Raw genomic sequence first — 6270 nt, forward strand, 5'->3', positions numbered from 1 at the left:
CCAGCAGAGTATAATGTGGTTGAGAGGTGTGGTTAGAGGTAGTTTGGGAAGATGGCGGGCACTTCAATGGCTTGAGATCATCGGAGGTGGAGAGGAGGAGATCAAGGTAGGCTTGGAGAGGGAGAGGGAGAGGTTGGCAATGATGGACCTTGAACACTAATGTAAAGTGAGAGAGGGTGTTTTAGCATGAGATTTGGTTGTATTGTTGTTGTTGTTGTTCTATCTCGCTGCATATACGATACGTTATATAGGCGACAGGAGTATTGGAGCCCAAGCAAACTGTTGGACAGGTGGCTCGTTCTCTTCAACTCTATCAGAAGTGATATAAGCCTTTCTGCCGTTTGTGGCTTGACGGCAGGCGGTGAGCAACGTTTCATGGCAGGCGAAAAGTAACGTTTCGTATATGCATCGGATGACATGAACGTAAGGTCATTGTTGCCTCTTCTCCAAGCCTGGTCGAGATGGAGTTGTCTTAGCAAGAAGACAACCATCTCGACGATCCCATGACCTCAGCCGCCAGTCCAGTATCCTCTGATGATCTCGAGCAGTAGTGCCTGGGTTCTGCTCCCAACCCAGGCATCTAAGTAGGAGAATAGGCCGCGGGCTTACCTTAGAGTTTAGGAGAGCCAAGTGCTCGCTTCCAGGCGACCAAGTAGGAGAATGGGCCGGAGGCTTATCTCAATGTTTAGGAGAGCCAATATTTATCAATCCAAGTCCAAGTGAACCGGGGGTTGATTGTATTGTTGTTTGGTCTTGAAGTGAGATATGAAGGACCATGGGCCCTGCGGGGCCATGGTGCTGCCTGTTACAGGGCTCTTCATATCTAGATATATTTGGGCTTATATATATACTCCCGCTTAGGCTAAGCATATAGTCTTGGTTGCCTTAGCACATAGCGCCCATAAGGCTCGCCATGTATCAAACATACGACATGTCCGACGTGGTGCCTTATTGGTCTGCCACGTGGATGAGGTTTTGGTGATGTGGCACCTATAGGGCTTGCCACGTATTGAGCTTGATACAAATACCCACAAGCATCATTATTTTGTAGTGCATAATGTTGAATGTCTTAATCTTGTGCTTGTTAGTCACAAATCATTGTGCAAAATATCAAGATAAGTAATCACTTAAATGTGTTAGGAGTTGACATCTGTAATAGGCAACAGAACAATCTAGAATGGTCGGAGAAGTTAAATTTATGAAACTTAGGGAGAAAACCTATTGAGTTTGAAAACTAGTTTTAGTACAAAATTATAAGTAGCTATATGTTATATTTTGTTAAAATTTTTGATGCATTGATTTTTGGGAAGAAGGGCTCAAGTCTTGTTGATATAATGAAAAGATGGATACTTTAAACTAATCAATAATTTTGTCTTGTTCTTTCCTTGAAGTGTCATGATACTTGTAGAGGCTTCATTCCAGTTGCCATGTTATTGCAAATTAATGTTTTTTTGGTCAGAATTGGTAAATTCCTACTTGTGGAAGTTGTGTGATACTATCTCCATCATTTGGGTTTAATACTACAAATTTTTATTTTATTTATTTTTATAATTGGTTTCTTACTGTCTTTTTTTTTTTTCCCTCCATTTTTTTAGCATGTTGCATATCTTGATCTAGATGCCTCCACATCGTTCTTTGGTGTTTATGATGGTCACGGAGGTAAGAATCTAATGTTCAATTCTACAATTGTTATTATTATGGGGATCGTTATTTATTAATACATAGAAAGATGATCTTATTTGATTTCATATTTTATGAATAGGTTTTGCTTGCAATTTGGATTTGTTATGCTTTATCACTCATATGTTATGGTAGTTCATTATTAGTAACTGATTAGGCAGTAGGTGATTTAGGTAGTCCTTTGCTACATTTCATGCTTGTTCTTTATTTATTTATGTTTTTGATAGGTATGTAGATTAGTTCCTTGTGGATGGCACTATTACCATTTCACAAAGCTTAATTTAGAAATTATTTAAAATTTTAATTGATGATGCTTTCTCTTGTTGAGAACCTTATTGGAGGAAATGCAATTTTTGGTTCTGCAATCTTTCTTCAAATAGATTCAAGTTCTCTAATGGGAAGTTCAGTGTGATTTGAAATGGGAGGCTTGGTAATTTAAATTGATGAATTGTATATTTTAGAATTGTTAAAATATATCATCACCTACCACCTCCACTCACCTCCACTAACACTCACTCCACCTACCACCTCCACTACCCCTTCACCTACTACCTTCTTCTCTTCTATATATGAATCATTGTAAACAGAATAAACAATCTGGTATCTATCAATAAATCAACAATTACATAAATTCTTACATGGTATCAGAGCAAGGTTGAGAAGCTAATAATTCTGCTTCACCGGCGGGCGGCAGCCTCGCCTTGGCCGCCCGCCGGACCTCTACCCATACCTTCACTCCGCTGCTCTCTCTCAACATTTTCTCTCTCTCTCCATGGCGGATGTTCATCATGGAGGAGCACAAGGCATCAAGCTATTTGGCCCAACTCCTACGGCTACCAGCCAAGCCTCTCCTCACATTCAAGCTCGTATCCAAGAGCTGGCCTTCTCTCATTCTTCCCGTATTATCAGGTTCAACCAGCATCGCAGGACTTCTGTCCTTCTTCCCGTCTGCCACCGTCGTCAACCAAACACCGGCTTGGACACCACCACAGGATGAATGGCATGGTATTTCTTTGGGATACACTTCTGGGTGATCTGGTGCTCTCTTTTCATCTCCGTCTCCGGCTTCTTCTCCGACCAACTCTCCATCACCGGTTCCGATCAGCTCTCTCTAGCTGGGTCTGGCTACTTGATATACCCAACACAAACATAAACAAACAAAAACAGCCAACCCATCTCGGCAACTTGCTCTCTCTGTCAAGGGATCCACCCACACATCTTATCTCCTCTTCTCTCCCTCTCGGAGAACACACAGCTGTACACACACATGCAAGCACAAAAACACACTTTATTCCTCTCTCTCATCCCTTCACGCTTTACACACCACACCACCCCCACTTTCTTTTTTTTATTTTATTTTCGCCCACATACAATAAAAACCACCTCGGCCAATGGGGATAAAGGTGGCGGTGGTTTTGTCACGCGTGAAGCAGACCATGTGTATTAGCTTAAAAGGTGGTCACTTGGCCTTATATTCCTTTGTTAAAAAAAAAAAAAAAAAAAAAAAAAAAAGCAAAAAAAAAAAAAAGAGCAGCAGGCGGACTGCACACAAAACTCATTTTATTTATGTCGGGGCTCACCCCGATCACCATTTTACACCACAAAAAAAAAAAAAAAAAAACAACAACATTCAACAACACACATCCACAGGCGGGATTTTTCTACTCTGCCGCCGGTCTCTTCTTCTTGCCTCCATCCTGGGCGGCCCTTGACGGTGTTGCCTCCGTGCTTCCTAGACCACCAAGCAAGTTGCCTCCTCCCTGCTCCTCCACTGCAGCATATGGCGGCCCTCCAAATCGGAACATCACGGTGGCCTTCCGCTTCAGCTCCTTGTTTTCTGCCCTTAGCACGCTTATCTCTGCTCGCGCATCCTTATACATGCGTTGGAGCAGAGCCAGCTGGGAGTTTAAATGCTGCACCTCATTTGTCCTACTCTGCAGCCGGTTCGACAAATTTGTGACCGCCGTCATGGTTTCCACACATGACTTCAGAGTATACTGATTGGCCTCCACATCCGACTGCACTGCCATTCTTTGCTCCACCGACTGCATCGGAAAGTTCAATGGGGCAAACTCCGGGGCGCTTGGTTGAGTTTCCAGTGCCACCGCACCAGTTCTCTCTCTCGTTGACTCGTTGAGGTCGGGAAAGAGGGTGAGCAGCCCGCGGGAAGACGATGAAGCCATTTTCTCAGACAACAGAGTGATACAGAATATCTCTCTCAGCAATCTCTCTCCGAAACTCTCAGAATATCTCTCGCAAGTTTTTTGTCTCCGCCTTTGCCTCAGCCTCAGCCTTCGTCTTATAGCCGAGGCAGCCACGCGCATCGCGCGCCTCATACCCCCAGCCGACAAACGGGCGCACCAACCAAGGCACTCACGTGCCTCGCCATGATGAATCCGGCACACCTTTTAATGAATTGGGCACGCCTTTTGATGGCACGCCTTTTGATAAAATTGGGCACACCTTTTGAGGGTGCAGCTTTTTCAACGGTCCGACATGACCCCATAAACTGTCCCGACGTTGATTCCGGTTAGCTTTTTCAACGGTCCGACATGACCCCATAAACTGTCCCGACGTTGTTTCCGGTTAGCTTTTTCAACGGTCCGACATGACCCTATAAACTATCCCGACATTGATTCCGGTTAGCTTCTCCATCGGTCTGATGTGACCTCGTCAACTGTCCAGACTTTATCTGCTACAACGGTCTGCCACAACCATACAGTGTCCTCTACAACGTTATGACACCACCATACAGTGTCCTCTACCACGTTATGACACCACCATACAGTGTCCTCTACAACGTTATGACTCCACCATCCAGTGTCCTCTACCACGTTATGACACCACCTTTCCGTATCTTCACCAACGGTCTGACACGACCATACAGTGTCTCCTATTGTTTTTATTTTTCTGTATTTTCTTGTTTTGTTCCTCTCTCCAAACCCAAGTTGGTTAGTTTCTATCCTCCTTGAGTTTGCGGGGGGCTGTTAAAATATATCATCACCTACCACCTCCACTCACCTCCACTAACACTCACTCCACCTACCACCTCCACTACCCCTTCACCTACTACCTTCTTCTCTTCTATATATGAATCATTGTAAACAGAATAAACAATCTGGTATCTATCAATAAATCAACAATTACATAAATTCTTACAAGAATATTCTTTTCTTCCATCTCCTTTCCCATTTTGAACAGAATGTGCCTTTGATGATCCGCATCTCAGGGTTTGTAGTTGATGAGTTTTTGGTTGAAAAATATTCTCATACATCAGGGAGCAATGGTAGTTCAAGCCGTCAAATATTTGGAAATTTATTGTTTGAACAACCCATAATATGTTATTCAGTTGTGACTGAACTTCTATTACAGTCTTAATCTTCTATTATATATATAGGTTGTTCCTTCATCTCCACATTTTTCTATCCTGCAGATTTATAAGTTGCTTTGCGAACTTTGAAAAATTCTTCCATGAATGAACTATTTTTGCTTATTCAACCCTGCACGTACATACAATTATGGTGATAATAATTTGGCACATTTAATTGTTGATACTCTCCTAAACCCTTTAAATTGCAGGTAAGGTTGTTGCTAAGTTTTGTGCCAAGTATCTTCATCAGCAAGTGCTTAAGCATGAAGCATATTCTAATTGGAAGACCTCACTGGAGCAGTTGAAATCAATTCTAATGCAATATCCTCTACATGTTTATATTTTTCCCTTTCGAGAGACTTATTATCTGTTTTGAATGTTTGGATTTGGGCTACCCTATAATGTCCAAAAGTGAAAGTTCTCATTGTAGGCCTTTATAAAATGGAAAATAATACATGAATGTTGAGATTCTTGCAAATATGTCTTTACGTTTATTGTATATAATATTTGCATATATATATGATTGTAGGTATTTTTTTTTTGCTTTTTTTCCGACGGTAAGAAGATGGTCGCTAATACATTGTATGCCTTTTTTAAACTCTTTGGCGACAGCAAAATATAAGTCGCGATAAGTAGGTTAGGCGGTCGCAAATAGTTTGCGACTGCTATTTCGCGGTCGCAAAAAGTATTTGTCACCCCCACATTCACGACCCTCATTTGCCGTCGCATGGGCCGTCGCAAAAAGTCTTTTGCGACTGTCTTTTTATTATTTGCGATGGCTTGTAAAGATCGCAAAAAGTACTTTTTTTAGTAATGTATATAAATATATATATATATATCTTTTAATTTTGTGAAAAATGTGGAAGATTGCAAGAGCTCAATTGAAGAAGTACATGATGTCATAAGTATTTTATGTCTAGGAACCAAGATCATCTATCATTGTGTGAATGCATTACTCAGATGTTGCCATTGTATAGGAAAGTGTTATGTCTATATTTGGGTGCCAATACTTGCAAATTATTTATAGGGAAATTTTTAGAGCAAATTAGACAAGGGATTTGAGAGCTCCCTAATAATTAGCAAGATAGCGAGGACGGAAAAACTTGATTCAGAAAACTTGATACTACTTGGTTACTTGGTATAAGATGAGAAGATAACTTGATACTATTTTGGTATCAGACTACCACTACCTAGGCTAAACGAGTCAGAGTTAGACATGC

General features: G+C 41.6%; 1 long non-coding RNA gene across 1 annotated transcript; it reads left to right on the top strand.

The window, feature by feature from the left end:
* Nucleotides 1-1576: 1576 nt before the first annotated feature.
* Nucleotides 1577-5528, top strand: LOC145791028 (uncharacterized). The gene is made up of 2 exons (XR_014330652.1): nucleotides 1577-1659; nucleotides 5260-5528. It is a non-coding gene; the product is annotated as an uncharacterized LOC145791028 (long non-coding RNA).
* The last annotated feature ends 742 nt before the right edge of the window (nucleotides 5529-6270 follow it).

This window comes from Camellia sinensis, chromosome 5 (assembly GCF_055761805.1).
Source record: "Camellia sinensis isolate YWXY chromosome 5, ASM5576180v1, whole genome shotgun sequence".
Taxonomy (NCBI): domain Eukaryota; kingdom Viridiplantae; phylum Streptophyta; class Magnoliopsida; order Ericales; family Theaceae; genus Camellia; species Camellia sinensis.